Below are 16649 nucleotides of genomic sequence, written 5' to 3'. Positions count from 1 at the left end.
TGTTAGTTGCTTTCTCAGGTTGATCCAGGGAGTGCTGGTGGGCCACTGGAAAGGGCATGTGGGGTCGTGGACTTGGGCCTGGGTATCCTTGGGAAGCAGGGCCTGGAGGGCCGTGTGGTTGGGGACTGACTGAGCAGTCTCATTCTTCTCCCAGATTAACTCTGAGCTTCAGCTAAGCCCCAAGGGCCAGGCCCTCCCTAGGCCCTTAAGTGCTAAGGCCTTTTCTCTAAGTCTCCAGGGCTCAGATAATCGAGGACAGGTCAGTGCCTCAGTGTGAGGCATCACTGGCCACGTGGCTTTTAAAATCTACTTAGTCATTCATTTTGTCTAATTAGCCAATGACCTCACACCAGCCTATAATGTGATTTTCCGCTCAGAATGACACTCCTGGGGTTTGGAGAGCTGGAATATTTCATCTGCTGCCGAATGGGCAAACTTCCCAGCATTTCTCACTCAGGCCCTCCAGTGGGGAGGGTGGCACTGGCCCCCTCCTGGGGGTTATCTGAGAGTAACAGGGCCAGTGAGGGAATCGATAAGGCATCCTCAGGCCCCCAGGGAATGCTGGGTCAGCATCCCCATTGTCAATGGATTTCCCTGGACTTTTTATCTCTAGGATGTAGTGGTGGAGGTGGTCATGATGACCAGGCACAGACTCTGCCAAACTTGAGGGGGATCTGAATCAGCAGCATTGGGGTGACTTGCATCCTGAGCAGTCTGTCTGGCCTGTGTAGTCTTGCCCATCTGCCTGCACTCTGTTGGACTCTTGTCTTTTCCTGGGGAGCTGGAGCTGCGACCCTGTGTTCAGCAGAGCCCCAGGGTGCAAGGTCCTCCTTTTAACTCCTGCCCTCCACACTGGGGGTTCACTGGCCTCAGGAGCATCCTCTTCTTCAGACAGGTCAGCCCCTAGGTGTACTTTGCTGCCCCTGGCCTTTGCCATGCCACAGACCTTGCTGGCGATGCCCTCTCCTTTCTGTGAGTACAGATCCTATTTGCTCTTTAAGGCCCTAGGGAACTTTCCCTGCTCTTCTCTCTTAAGAGAGGCCCGCTTAGCTCTCTCCTTCCCACCTCCTCTATATTGTGCAACAACCACTTCATTAGGTTTTGCCTGACATGATTCTCCAGGCATTTGCAAATGTCAGGCTGGAGAATCTGTGGGTTTCTGTAAAGCTCAGCTTTACACGACCAGCCATATAGGTGTGCAAATTTCTCTTTGGGGCCTTGGGTGCAATCTGGGTCCTCTTACCAGGAAGACAGAGCTTTCAGGGAATTTCTGTGTGGGGCAATTAGTTAGGACTTCCCCTGTGGTTGAGGGCTTCCCTGATAATTCAGTTGGTAAAGAATCTGCCTGCAGTGCAGGAGGCCCTGGTTCGATTCCTGGGTCAGGAAGATCCCCTGGAGAAGGGAAAGGCTACCAACTCTAGTATTCTGGCCTAAAGAATTCCATGGACTGTATAGTCCATGGGGTCGCAAAGAGTCGGATACGACTGAGCGACTTTCACTTTCACCTGTGGTTGGGGACGAGCACCAACCAAAGGTTTCTTAATCCGACTTTGTGTCTGGGAAGATTAAAAAATTAATTCTTATAACTCACCACTAACATTCTGTTTTAGTAAATCTGGAGGCAGGGCCTGGGATTGTGCGGTTTAAACCCAGATTCCCAGGTGATTTTGATATCCAGCAGAGCTTGGGCACCGTGGCACAGAACAACACGTGAAGAACAATCACCTTTATGACCATGCCACATCCTGTATTTTGGAGGACAGTCTAATCCCGAGTATTCTGTCCCATTGCTCCCACAAACTACTGGAATGGTCCAGAATGCCCAGGTTTTGTTATCCCAAATGAGTGTCTCAGGCCACCTCTCAGACATCAGTAAGGTAGCAGACCTTCTCTGGACCTGCAATCCTGAGTTGGGAAGTGGGAAATGGGTGCCTTCCCATGGAAGCAGCTGAATCATGAGGCACTCGATTTTCACTTCTCTTGGAATCTAAAATTTAGCTGAGAGTAATTCAAGTCTCCTCTGCACAATTCAGTCAGAGCTAGGACGACCTCAGCAAGAGAAGCCCACACTTGTGCTGTGTCAGTGGCCCCATGGGGGACCCACTGGTTTAGAACTCTGTTCCTGGGGCAGATATTCTTCTTCTTGTCCCTTTCAGCCCTGGTCTTACTTTAGCCCCCTGGAGCAGTGGTTTTCAACCCTGGCTGCCTGTTAGAACCGCACACTGATACCCAGGCCCCTCGCGCTGAGATTCTGACTTAGTTGGTCAGGGTGGAGCCCTCACTTGGGTTCTGAGGTGCCCCGGACCTGAGAAACACCTGGAACAAGCCATGTCATCATATGTATGCACGCAGTAGTGGGAGCTAAATCAGAGCAGAATTTAAGAAAATGTCTGCGCTTTGGCACAGTTTAGAACATTCCTTACTGAGCTCTAGTTTTCCTTATCCTCAAGGTTCTTTATTTGGTTTTTCAGAAAACCTGAAATGGTCTTTCTTACTGTAGCACCTGAAGCTTCAAAATGACACCCAAAGTGGATGTGTCCCCAGAGCCCGACTTGCTGACTGCAGTGGCCTTCTGCCCTTGACAGAGCTGCTTGGGTTACTGCCTCCTCTTCACTCTCCTTATCACAGTCTGAGCCCTCTCCAGCCCTTACGCTTTTATGATGGGAAGCTGAACTTCCTACTCCTGTGAGTTAGCTGAATGTTATCTCCCCAGGGCATCCCAAAGGAGAGACAGCAAGAGGAAGTCTGAACCGTGGCCATGTTTCTCTTCGCCATCCCCTTGCTTCTGCTTATCTCCCAGGTTGGCTGGTGTCAGTGTCCTCCACGATGTGCAGGGTCCACAGGCATGGAATCAAGATTATCCATGAGTCCCCCCAACTTCTTCTCAATTTGGCTTCCAAAGGAAAAACATGTTCTCTATGCTGACTACTGAAAGACTGCATTTTAAACCAAGTATGGCTTCCTTGCAGTCTCCAAGGGAAGGGGGCACATGTGGTCTGTTCCTCCATTCTCTCCTTCCCTCACCCCAAGCCTTGTGCTAAGACCCAGCCAGCCCCAGGACAAACACTCACTGTCTTAAATTCTGTTGAACTTCTTGCTCTTCCTGGACAGGGTTTACTCAAGGAGGCTAGCATGAGGAAGAGTAGTGTTAGGTTGTACATTCTTACTTTGGCAGGCTGTCACTGTCCTTGCTGGTGACACCCCCTGGTTTCACATGCCCTCTTGTGTGATGTTTAACCCAATATCTCGTTGGAAGAGATTTTGACCAGCTAGGGATGGAACTACCCACTCCAGTGTTCTTGCCTGGAGAATCCCAGGGATGGGGGAGCCTGGTGGGCTGCCGTCTATGGGGTCACACAGAGTCGGACACGACTGAAGTGACTTAGCAGCAGCAGCAGCGGCAGCAGCAGCAGCAGCAGAGATGGAACTTGCTAGCATGAAGGTGTGCAATTCCCCCCCACTCTCAGATTTCCAAATAAGCCTCTTCTCTCTTTGGAATGGGATTGCTCTTACCCTTTGCAACTGGCTTATAGGATTCATTAGTTCTACTATCAGAAACAGATTCCTATTAAAGTCAGTTACTAAACTGTGATAATCTCTCGGTAGACCTGGAGCCAGGAAATACAGGAGCCTGCCCACAGCAATGCCACGGGGGAAACCTTGCTGCTGCTTCTTGGCAGGGGAGGGTAGGTTCCCATCACTTACACGTGCAGTGGATTTAAGGGACTGCACAGGGTTCTGTTGTAGAAATTTAGGGGAAAGGAAGAAAAATCAATGCAGACTCTGGGTTTTTCTCTCAGTGCAGTAAAACTTGTGTCATGTAAAAAGATGAAACATCTGAGACTAAGATATAAACATCTGAGACTAAAATACACCCCATTTGGACATAATGCCTTCCTCAAGTCCTAGCACACTTGGAACTCGATTATTCTAGACCCACACTGTTCAACAGGATGGCCACCAGCCACATGTGGCTCTTGGGCACTTGAAATGTAGCTGGTCCAAATCGAGATGTTCTACAGGTATAAAATACACACTCGAGTCTGGAGGCCTGGTACAAAGAAAATATGTAAAATAGCCAGTTAATTTTTTTATATTGATTGAAATACTAATAGTTGAGATATATTGGGTTAAATAAAACACCGATATTTAATTAATATTAAAATTAATTTCACTTGCTTCTTTTTTTCCTTTTTAAAATGTGGGCATTAGATAAGTCATAGTTACCTATTTGACCCTTATTTGTGGCTTACAATATATTTCTGTTGGATGGTGTGGAGGGTGAGCTCTCCTGTGTTGGACAGGGGACTGATGACTTCTGAAGATGAAGATGGCTCTCTGGTCATCTTGGCCTGTCCCTTGCTCCAGTCTGTTCTCCGTGGAAAGCCAACCACTAGATGGTTAACAAGATGGTCCACGGGGAGGCATCTCCCCAGGAACTTTGTTTTGGAAGCCCCAGCCCAGTTGTCCTTTTCCTTTGTTCAGATCAGGTGCAGGACCCTGTCTAGTGACCATGTCAGAGTTCAGGAAATATCCAGCAAATACCCCACTCCAGTACTCTTGCCTGGAAAATCCCATGGACAGAAGAGCCTGGTAGGCTGCAGTCCATGGGGTCGCGATGAGTCGGACACAACTGAGCAACTTCATTTTCCCTTTTCACTTTCATGCATTGGAGAAGGAACTGGCAACCCACTCCAGTGTTCTTGCCTGGAGAATCCCAGGGGCAGCAGAACCTGGTGGGCTGCCATCTATGGGGTAGCACAGAGTCGGACACGACTGAAATAACTTAGCAGCAGAGTGCCGGGCACTGAGCACTAGGAAGCAGCAGTGGACATGGCTGATAAGGTCCTGCCCTCCCTCTGTTGGAGGAAACAAACAATAAATGAGTACATAAGTTTAAATGGACAGTATGCCTTTAGGGATGAGCGTTATGCATGAACGTAAAGTAAAGCAGAGATGCTGAGTCAAAAACGATGGAGGAAGATATGGGGAGCTACCTTAAATTGGGGGGTCTGGGAATGCATCTCTGAGGAGGTGATGTTTAAGTATAGATTTGAATGACAAGAAAGACTTTGTCATGTGGACATATGACGGCTAAACACTCTCTCTTGAGAGGGATAATATCTGGCAAAGACCCTGATGTTTGGACGAGACTGGTGTGTTTGAGGACCGGCAGAAGGCTGATCAGAAGGGGTGTGATGGGAACTGGGGTTGGAGAAACGTCAGGGGATGGATCACATGCCACCTTGTGGCCATGGTAAGGAGTTCAGGGATTAGTGTAAGAGAGTCTGGAAGCCAGGGAGGGACGAGGTGACTCTGGCTCCTCTATGGAGGGTGGACAGCAGGCAAACACGAAATCGGGAAGAACGTGGAGACGGTGCTTCCAGGCAGATGTGATAGTGAGTGAGCCAGAGTGGAGCAGTATGGTGGAAAGAACTGGTTATTTTGGGGGTGAAGGTACCTTGAGTGACTGATTGGCTGTGAGGGATGAAGGAAAGAGAGGAATCATGGAGGATGCCTAGATTTTTATCCTGAGCAACTGGGTAGATGGATGGTGGGGTTCTTTACTGAGAGGAAGAAGCCTGGGAAAGGAATGAATTTTGCAATAAGTGGAAATTAAGAGGGTATCAGAAGTGTAATTTCAGATGTGTTGAGCTAAAGATTCCTTTAGACGTTCTATGTGGGGGCACTGAGGAGGAGCTTGGGTCTATGAGCCTGGATGGAGCTCAGGGGAAAGGTCTAGGCCTGTGATATAAACACAGAGGCCACAGGTACCTGCATGGCATTTAAAGCCACAGCTCTGATGTGATCTCCAGGGGGCTGGGGTAGAAGGGGATGAAAGGGTTCTGAGAGTCCTCTAGCACTTAGAGGCGGAGTAGAGGAAAAGGGGGCCGGTAAAGGGCATGGCAAACTTGATTGAAGGCACAAGAAGCCACACTTGAAATGTCGAGAACTCCTGAGCCTACCTCTGGTTGGCTCCAGGTATGCGCTCCTAGGTTCTGGCCATTTGGTGATTGTGTTTGAGGAATCCCTGATGGCTCAAACGGTAAAGAATCTGCCTGCAATGCCGGAGACCCAGGTTCGATCCCTGGGTTGGGAAGATCCCCTGGAGAAGGACATGGCAACCCACTCCAGTATTCTGGCCTGTAGAATCCCAAGGACAGAGGAGCCTGACAGACTATAGTCCATGGGGTCACAGAGAATCGGACATGACTGAGCGACTAACACAGGCCCAGGGAGGCCTGAGGTTGGGTGGGGAAGAGGCAGGGCTCCAGGGCTGCCTCAGGCAGTCCTCCTGCTCTTTCTGCATCCCAGGGTGCGTCCAGGATGTTATGAGAACAGCTTTTGTTCAGGATGGGATTTCAGTCAGGTTTCCACTGATGTGAGCGATGTAGAAGATTTCACAGAAGATGCATCTCCTGATTAAGCCTTGAAGGGTAGTGAGAATTAAGACGACAGAGGACCCTCTAGGTTTGAAACCAAAACCTGAGGCAGGAGTAACATGGGGTGTGTGGGGAAGGGGAGAAAATAAAAGGGCCTTTATGAAGTCTGTTGAATTTCAGTAAATGAGATAACTTATTAACTAGCAATGTCAGAACTCAAGAGCATTTTCTTTCCCCCAAATAGAGGTTTTATGTGGTTGGGTAGGAGAAATATGGGCTTCCCTTGTGGCTCAGTCAGTAAAGACCCTGCCTGCAATTCAGGAGACCCGAGTTCGATCCCTGGGTTGGAAAGATCCCTTGGAGAAGGCAATGGCAACCCACTGCAGTATTCTTGCCTGGGAAATCCCATGGATAGTGTAGCCTGGCGGGCTACAGTCTATGAGGTCGAAAGAGTAGAACCCGGCTTAGCAACGAAACTACCTATTACTGGGAGAAATATGACCTGATGGGCTGGTGCCTGCTTGGAAATAGTATAACACTTTTGAGGAGTGGAATGGTGCAAAAAGGGTGGTGTCTGAAGCTGATGAATCTGGCATGGGGCAACGGGAAAGGTGTCTGAGTTTCTGAAATACAAGTATCGCAGGCGTTCTGCCCAGGAGAGAGCGGTAAGGCTGGAGATGGGGCACTGAGTAGGTTGTGCAGAGGAACCAGAGCATCTGACAGCTCTGAGACTCTGGACCAGCCCATGGGTGTTGCCTGTGAGAGGCGCAACCCCATGAGTAGTGTCCCCAGGCATTGGGGTAGTCCTAGGACTCATCAGCAGCAGTCAGAAACCTGCACAGGCAGATGTGTGCAGAGGAAGGCCTTTGGGTGACTCCCAAGCTCTCCTTGCTTTAGACAATGGATGTAGTCTGAGGATGGAAAGTGACTGCCAAACACGCAGCACACCCATGGCCTTGAAGCACCTATCCCAACTGCGCATCAAAACTGCTCGTGCAATTACTTATTAAATGTCTATATCTCCAGCCAGGCCACACTCTCATGCGATGTGGTATGCACAGATCGCACCACTGGGCCTGGAAAACAGCAGGTGCCCAATTAGTGTCTATGGACCCTGTGGAAGCCAGTGTTGGCATCTAGGGCTGGTCTGGGAGGGCTGGGAGGAACCTGGCATGGAAGAGTGAGTCGTCCTGCCTGTGTTTCCAGCAGCCCTGCTGGAAGAGCAGGCTTCTCCCACTTGGCCCTTTACACTTGGCAGTCACAGGACGCCACTGTGAGCGGAGTCCTCACGCTGGTAGAGCTCCCTCCTCCTGTCTCCATCCTGAGCTGTTGACTGGTCTCTCTTTTCTGGCCATTTAGTTTGGAGTTTATTTTTACACAGTTTTCTTTTTTAAAAAATCTAGGTGCTACTGTGACTCAGGGGTGGACACCGTCTCTTTGTGTTTTGAAAATCCAGATCTTGTTATTAAGACTAATTCTGCTGAAAGCAGACCCAGGAGAACCTGATGAACCCACCAAACTAAGCTCTTGGAGTTAGGAAGATAATTGCCCTCTCTCCGTCTCATCCATTGCCAGTACTCATGTCACCCTCCAAGGTCATCAGATCCACTGCTAAGAAATGGTCCTTCTTGCCCCTGGTCTTTGAACTGAAGTTCACACCACTAGTTCCAAACAACTGCTCTCGAAGTGAGTGGATTGAGCTACAAGTTACTATTCATCCTGCAGAGCCAACAATTCTGGGGCTTTCACTGAGTTCATTTTTGTGTTTTTCTGGTTCTGTCAGGTTTTGTGTGCATGGGCGACAGAGGAGAGGAGACATGCTCTACTCTCATGGCGTCTGGGTTGTCACAAGGCTCCAGGGTCTCCATGTTATCTCTCAGTGCAGAAGCGCAGAGGGGCTCTTGAGTGAGATCCCAACTGGCTTATTCCTTGATGTCTTCTTTCAGTGACTTTGGGGGAGGCATGAGAGAAAAAAAAAAAAAAATCCAGACGGCTCCATTTCACCATCAGGCTTTCAAAGTCATTCCAAAGGATACCAGCCAAGATAGCATACTTAACTTTTCTCTTTCGTTTTTTGCATTTTTTTTTTAATACTGCAAAGTTCACACCAAAGTCCCTGAACATCTGGTCTTGCAGCTGGAGGTGTTATCCTTGGTTCCCAGACCCATGCTGGCCCTCAAGCCTGGATGGGTTTGAGGGCAAGATGACGGGCGGCATGTCTGGTAGCAGTTAATTGGCTTGGACCGTCAGGACTGGAGACTGAGCTTTGCCAGATGTGCCCCAGATTGAATGACATGACTTTGTTCTGTCCTGGAGATGCTCCTGGTATCTGTGCACCCTCCCCAAACCTGATCCTGAGGGTTCTGTGTGTACTCAGCACTGTGGTTCTTTAGGAAAGCAATGGGTCATGTTTTATGGAGATATGCTAAGTCTTAAAGATGGCAGGACCTTGCATTCCAGTTTGGAGCAGCAACACTTAGAGAAGTTTAAGTGCTGGTGGGGTTGGGGGTTGGGGGAGTTAAACATTTGGCTATACTGAAAAAAGAAAACCTCAGTTGAGTATTTCATATTGTATGCCTTAAAAACAAAGTTCAGTGTAACCAGCAAGGATTTATTTGAGGCTGTGTGGTGGGTAAACCTCTTCTTTCAAGGAGTTCAAATTGTCTGGTGGGTGGAGACACAGCGGAGAGGAAACATGTGGTGAGAAGGCAGCACCTGGAGCGTAGGAAGTCTGGGGTGGGACTCGGGATGGGCAGGGTTCTGGGTGGAGTTGGAGAAGTTTCTCCCAGAAGGTACCATCCAGAGCCCATGAGAAGATGCCATCTTTTCATCTCAGGACAAGGTGGGCTCATGTGCTGTGTGCGGATGCTGTCTAAATGTGTCTAGGGCCTCCCTTAGTTTCATCCGGATTTTGCAGTGAGAGGACCTGACCCTCTGTCCACAGAAACTCTGTCCACAGAGGCAGCCCTGTGGCTTTCCTTCTCACTGCACCTGTTTACTGAAGGCCTCTGCTTTCCACTGGGTTGCTTGAACTGCCAGTTCATCAGTCTGTGGCTCTTTTCTGGTTACAGAGTGTCCTCATGACTTTCAGAGGCAACAGCCAGCTGGTGGCAAGCGAAGAAAGAGTTCCAAGAGAGGAGCAGGGTGACCTGCATCTGTAAATTCTGAGCATCCCTCTGTTCATTCAAGTGTCTGTTTGTAGAACATCCTCTGATTATTGCATTTGTCTTCCATTTAAAGTGTGAAGAGCCCTCTTGACCCTATGCAAGCCAGTCAAAAATGAATGATTTTAGAAAAACTTTCTGAAGTAGATTTCTACTTACAGAAATGAGATTTGAACACAGTCTCAATCTGTATAGTGGGGGAAGGTGAACAGCGCTCATGAGATTATACTTGCATTTGGAATGCAGCAGCTTTCCCCCAAAAGGTGCTGAGCATCTCAAATTTTATCTACAATAAAGTAAATAAGTAAACATTAGCCCTGTCCTGCTGTTGGGAGACTGAGGAACAGAGAGGGGAGATGTATGTTTCCTTCTCAGCATCTTCGCTGACCCAGCAGACCACTGGATGTAAAGAGGCTGTTTAACAACAAAAGGGAATGGTGTTATTGTTGCAAGGCTGATGGGATGCTCATGAATATTCATGATGCTTATGCATAGTCACAAAGCAAGAGTGTGACTGACAGGCCACACCTGAAATGTTCCCAAAGTGAAAATGTTAGTAGCTCAGTTGTGCCAACTCTTTGGTACTGCATGAACTGTAGCCTGCCAGGCTCCTCTGTCCATGGGATTCTCCAGGCAAGAATACTAGAGTGGGTGGGTAGCCATTCCCTTCTGCAGGAGATCTTCCTGATCCAGGGATTGAATCCAGGTCTCCCGCATTGTAGGCAGATTCTTTACTGTGGCTCAAAGTGCCCTCAAAAGGCTTCTCAGCTGTGAGCCTTGGTGTCTGCCCTCCTCTGGAAGGGCTCTGCAGGGATGGGGCTCCTTCAGGTAACATCTGCCTGGAGGGTCACCTGGGTACTTGTCTTCCCATTCATACACAGTGGGTGCCCTCACCAGGGTTGTTCCAAGTCCTGCTTTGGGAAAAGAAATATTTACTTCATGACTCCTCAGTGATGGGGAAGCATAATTGTAACATAAGTTAATCCTCTTGCTTTGGCCCGCCCAGTAGCACCCAGGAGCCAGTTTCTCTCTGGGTCAGAAGAGGGAGGAAGTAAGAAGGCTGGTGCTCTCCAGGTGGGTGCTTGCGATTTCCTCACCAGGTACTTCATCCATACTGGGAGCCAAGGCAAGGCACATGCCTTCCTGGGACCCATGCTGTGGCCTCAAGATAGTGCTGTCTGCTTTCTCTCTGAGGCCTGAGAATGACAGCAGAGCCTGGGAGTTACTCAGTGGTCCAGGCCCCGCCCCCACCCCCTGGTTGGACGAGACAGGGGGGTGTGGATGTTGCTGAAGCCTCTGCAAATGGGGAAACAACTGTTCTTCTCCCAAGTCTGGGTTTCATCTGCAGCTCTCCCTCCCCTCCTCACCCATGTTGGAAACCTTGGCACTTTCTGAGCGGGGTGTGAGTCTCCTCCCTGTCCAGAAGCAGGCTGGGTAGGTGGTTTCCACACATGCCACAGAATGTGTGGATTTCTGCTACTTGATGTTCCTGGGGACTTCCCTAACACTGAATGTTGGAGGCTTTTTGTGACCCAGCTGTGTGGCTGTGTGCTGCTCATCACAGAGCTGGCCAGGATTTTCTTGAACCAGACCCTTGGCATAGATCCTACAAGTAGTGCTTCATCTTGGAAGAAAAACCTTCCCGGGCCCAAGTCCCAGTTTTAGCCTATTGTTGTTCAGTCGCTGAGTTGTGTCCAACTCTTTATGAGCCCCATGAACTGCAGCATGCCAGGATTCCCTGTCCTTTACTATCTCCTGGACTTTGCTTAGACTCACGTACATTGAGTTGATGATGCCATCCAACCATTTCATCCTCTGTCGTTCCCTTCTCCTCCTGCCTTTAATCTTTCCTAGCATCAGGGTCTTTTCCAATGAGTCGGCTCTTGGCATCAAGTGGCCAAAGTATTGGAGCTTCAGCTTCAGCGTCAGTCCTTTCAATGAATATTCAGGGCTGATTTCCTTTAGGCTTGACTGGTTTGATCTCCTTATTGTCCAGGGGACTCTCAAGAGTCTTCTCTAGCACCACAGTTCAAAAACATCAGTTCTTTGGTGCTTAGCCTTCTTTATGGTCCAACACGCATACATGACTACTGGAAAAACCATAGCTTTTACTATACAGACCTTTGTTGGCAAATTGATGTCTCTGCTTTTGAGACAAACCTGAGTTTGTGGCAGAGATGACAGTTCCTTGTCGTGACATCTTCCTGTATGATAGCTTCTTGGAAGCTGGGATCCTGGCTGACTCATCCTTGCCCTGACAGTACTTAGTATCAGACCTTGTATACAGTTGGAGCTCAGTAAACATGCTGAACTAATTCCTGGGAAGTTCTCTCAGTGGTCCTGGGGCATTCAGGTGCCCAAACCTCTGGGCAGTGAACCAGGCCTGCTGCCACCAAGGGCTGCTGCCCCTGTCTTGCATGGCCACCCTTGGCAGACCCCCGATCAGTTCTGGGACCCCCTGCTTGGGCTCTGCCTTGATTTAATTGGGTTCCTTAGGGACAGGGGTGCTTCCTATTCCCTCCAGCCAAGCCTCAGGCCTGGGACGAGGCCTTGGAACATGGAACTTAGGAAAGGTTTACTATTGCTATGGGTCATTTGAGAATCAGTCTGGGTTGTATTAATAGGACAAAAAGTTGCCAAGAGAGGACCATGCGAGTGAATTAGCCACGGAGCTTTCTGAAGGGTAGAAGAAAAAGAATCAGGACAAAATACCCTGTGACAGGGAAACCTGCCCTTTTGTTTACAGGCATACATCTCTGCTTTAGGCCATTTTGTAAATGAGTATTTTATTGATAAAATGAATATGATGAAATGAATGCGTGGAGGTGATAAAAGGATGAATGGAAATTTACCTATGAACGTCTCTGTAATTGAGCGCCTATCCGCGGGATGAATAGTGGAAGCAAATTATCCACGATGGGCCAACTCTCTGCTTTTCTAGGACCGTGCATGCTATTCTTCCTGCTCAATAGAGGACGGTGTCTGCTCCACCAAATTAGCCAAACACAGATAATGTTGTCAGAGAATGGCTCCATTAGATTTCACAGACGCCTGACACCAAGACAAAAGCCTCTACCCTCGCAGCATTTCAACATCAATTTTTTCTTACATGACTCAAAAAATAAATTTGTTTTGTGGGGCAGAGATGATGAGTTTGACAGGTTTTTAGAACAGAAGATAAAAGAAAAGTTAGCAATATTGGCTGGGGGGATTCCAGCCAGTTTCATTAGGCTATATAACATACACAGGCATGTCGGCAACTTGGTGACCTGGAAGGGCCTTTCCTACTGGCCGATGGATGTGGGGGGGCCTGGCTCCTGTCCCCATGGGGATGTTAACTTGGTTTGCACATTCTGCCTCTTGGAGATGACAATGTTGAGATTCAGAGTAGAGACCTTAAGCTAAGAAATCTGGTGGGGAACTGAGGGTTGAAGAGGGGCCGTACCCACAGCCTCCACATGACTGAACTTTTTTTTTTTTCTTTTTGCAACTGTGCTGCGTAAGCAATCTTAATTCTCCTTCCGGGATCAAATCCATGCCTCCTGCAGTGGAAGTATGGAGTCTTAACCCCTGGTCCACCAGGGAAATCTCGGAATGTTTCTTATAAGACTCAAAACAGTACTCAGGTAACAGTGCCTAGGAAGTCTCGGGTCTGCTGGGAGAACTGAGTGGAGAGTGGGACACGGGCATCCCAGAAATGGGCCAGCTGTTCAGACAAAGAGAGGTCAGGAAAGCATTGCACCCACGGTACTGGGTGGGCTAATTTCAGCACACACGTCAGGAAGACCTGAGAAATCTAATGAACTCTCTACACTTTATTTTCTTTTCATTGAAGAACGTCTTATAATAATAGGGAATCCTAAAAAATAATTCTTCCATCTTACTACCCTTATACACCAGAGAACATTTTGCCTGTGTCTTCCCATATCCATGTGTGGAAGTTTGGTCTTTCTGTTTTCTCTTCCTGTTCCCTCTGGCAGGAGCACGGCACACACCTTGTTTCTGGGGCATACACCAAGTTGGGAGACCTCCAGGGGAGAATGGAGGTAAAGACTCTTTCTACAAATAGCATGCAGAGTTAGGCCCAGGGTGGATTCCTTGGCAGAGTAGGGGGCTGGGTGTCTGCTGGACATTTGATGGGAAGACCAGGGTCTCCTTCATTCTCTCCCTGGGGGCCTGGTTCTCACTGTTAGATGGGCAAGGGACTGGGACATGGGAGGAGATTGGGGTGCAGCATGATGGAGTATGAAGTCTGAAGACCAAAAATGGGATTCTAGGAGGGGTGAGCAGAGGGAATTAAGAAGCCAAGGAGGCAATGAGTTGGGGCTCAGAGAGAGGTGGGATTAAGAGATGGGCTCTCAGCGCATCATGAAGTGGGTCCCAACAGGAGCAGTCCTGAGAGCCAAGAAAGAGTTGGGAAGCCCCTGTCCAAGAGGGCTGCTCACAGATAGCAGTGGGGGATTGGGGTGGCCCCAGTGATTCCCCTGGGCCCCTTTTCTAGATATCACATGGATGAGCAGTTGATTAGGGGTCAGACTGTTTTATTCCTATTCCTGTAATGGACTGTTGTATCTTCCCCTCTTAGTGTCTAGGGGAAGGAGATGTGTTTATGTACGTGTGTGTGTGTGTTTTCAACCACACTATACCCACTAGTTAAGGTCACTTATATTCATCTGGTGTGATTCATGTTTTTGATGGCCATATAATCCTTGGCTGAACTGATGACTATGATGTAGGAGGTACTACACAAGATCCATGGTCTAGTGTCTGGCAGGTGCTGAGGACAATGTGGCCAGGCAAGGCTTGAGAGACAAGGGCTTTTCTCAACAGAGACAGGATAGCCCAGCTCTTCATCCGGCTTCATCTGGGTGGCTGTGGAGCAGCCTTCTGGTCTTGCTGCCCTCCCCTAGGATGAAGGCAAGGTCTTTTAGGGGAAAGGGAAGCAGGAACCGCATTAGGCAGGTCGAGCAAAAAGTGGCTGACTGTAGGGATTTAGGGACTCGCACGATAGTTGGAGGTGGAGTGAAAGTGAAAGTTGCACAGTGTGGCTGACTCTTTGCAGACCCATGGACTATACAGTCTGTGGAATTCTCTAGGCCAGAATACTGGAGTGGGTAGCCTTTCCCTTCTCCAGGACATCTTGGAGTAGGGGGAAACAAAGGCCAGAAAGGTCTCATTCAGAAAATCTGAAGGTATAAGAATGTCACAGAAAGCTGTAGATAATGCTCTCAACTGTCTATACCATGGAAGTAGGAGACTCTCAAAGGAGACCTGGAAGCTAGCGATAAAATCTAAGATCACCAGAAGCTTCTCCCAGCTTCTACCAGAAAAGCATGGCTTCTACCTCCCCTTAGCTTTCCAGGCTTCACGTGAGTGGCTCTCACTAGCAGAATCTAACTGCAGCCCTGTGGACAAGGGACTCTGGGATTCTCATGTGACTCAGGAGAGAGTATGAGAGTCACAGTGATACTGTGTAGGCAATAGGCAACTTGGTACAAGAGTCTGTTTAGCCCCAAAGCCTAGCACAGTAGCTGGCACAGAGTAGGAGCTAAACACGCATTTACTTAAAGAATGAAGTGTGGGTGAGAGCACCAGTCAGAGGGGCATTTCTATTCTGCGTAAGGTGAGGGGTGGGCTTCCAGAAGCTTTACCTCCAATCGAGAAGGAGAGAGGGACTGGAACTCCAGAAAGTGCTCCTGGGTCTGGGAAGTGGAAACCATGACACTCGTGTTGTTTCCAAAATCCAAGGTGGAGAAACAAGAGGGTTGAGGCATGGAGCCTGAACTCAACTGGGGTTTCTCTTCTCTTGCCTACTGGCCAGGCATGGCCAGGTCTTCCTCTCAGACTATAATCTTAGATGCTTGGCTTGGAGTTGGAAAAGGCAAGTTTGTTGATGCATCCTGGGGTCAATCTTGGGAGCTCCCAGTGATCAGAACTGTATTCATCTAAATTCTTGATTGTAAATAATGGGCAAACCTATGTGAGCCAAAAAGGACGTTTGTTGACTCATGTCACTGAGTAGTTCAGGGTTATCTGCCTTCAGGCAAGGCGAGATTCAGCAGCAGCAATGATTGTCTCTCCCCTACCCTCTCCCTCTCTTGGCTCTATTCTCTTTGATGTTCATTCAAGTGTGGGTCTTGTTCTCTCCCGCTGCAGTGGGCCTCCTTCATATAGTCAGGGAAAAGAGCTACTAGCATCTTCAGGCCTCCATGATCCTAGCTTGGTGAGTCAGGGGAAGGTAAGTTTCCTCTCCACATGTGGGTATATAAACCTGAAAATAATTTAGCTTGACAGGTCAAGCATCCACCTGGACCAATTACTATGTTTAGAGAGATGTGGTACTGTAACTGTTTTGCTTTGGCACACCTGCCCACATCTGTGGCCGGTGGCTGGGGCTGGGGGAGGGGAACTGTGATGGATAGCTTCACAGGAAACACGTGGAAAGCTGGAGGGATAGTTCCCCAGGGAACAAAAGTTGCGAGAATGCAACATGATTCTAGAACTAAAGAGAACAGGAAGAAGCCTAGGCTGGGGTGATGGTGACTCTGGGCAGAGAAGGAATACCCTTTGAGAGGCCTCAGCTTGGTCAGCATCATCTCGCATGTACCTGAGTATCCAGCCAGACCCTTCCCCAGCTCTGGGAGAGCTGGCAAGTGTTGAGCAGGTGTGACTGTACAGTGGCTGGACTTCTTCCTGGGGTGTTGCAAAGCTCCTTATTCCCAATTACATTGCATTTGCCATGGATTTTTTTCTTAATTAATTTATTTTTAATTGAAGGATAATTACAATATTGTGTTGATTTCTGCCATATATCAACATGGATCAGCCATAAGTGTACATATGTCCCCTCCCTCTTGAGCCTCGCTCTCCCACCTCCCACCTGTGCCATGGATTTATTTTTAAATGCCATATTTTCCCTGAACACCTTGTTTGAGAAGAACAAGGCTTTTCAGCTCCATGGGTTTTACAGTGAAAAGTAATCACTCAGGAAGGATCTAAATGCTCTCCCTTTCTCATCTTTCCATCCATTTTGATCCCTTGGCTATGGCAACCTCATACTTAGAAATTGCAGGATTATGCATTTATTCAGTCAATATTTACT

At 48.6% G+C, this 16649-nt stretch overlaps 1 protein-coding gene across 1 annotated transcript in view; it reads left to right on the top strand.

Annotated features, from left to right (window-relative positions):
• Window positions 1-739: 739 nt before the first annotated feature.
• FSTL4 (follistatin like 4) overlaps window positions 740-16649 on the top strand; it is a 660210-nt gene continuing 644300 nt past the window's right edge. Inside the window, exon 1 of the mRNA XM_070793583.1 lies at window positions 740-972. The gene's annotated coding sequence lies outside the window, so the exon portion shown is untranslated. The remainder of the gene's footprint in view (window positions 973-16649) is intronic.

The sequence above is a fragment of the Bos indicus genome, chromosome 7, assembly GCF_029378745.1.
Source record: "Bos indicus isolate NIAB-ARS_2022 breed Sahiwal x Tharparkar chromosome 7, NIAB-ARS_B.indTharparkar_mat_pri_1.0, whole genome shotgun sequence".
NCBI lineage: Eukaryota > Metazoa > Chordata > Mammalia > Artiodactyla > Bovidae > Bos > Bos indicus.
This window is presented reverse-complemented; position numbering and strand designations above follow the sequence as displayed.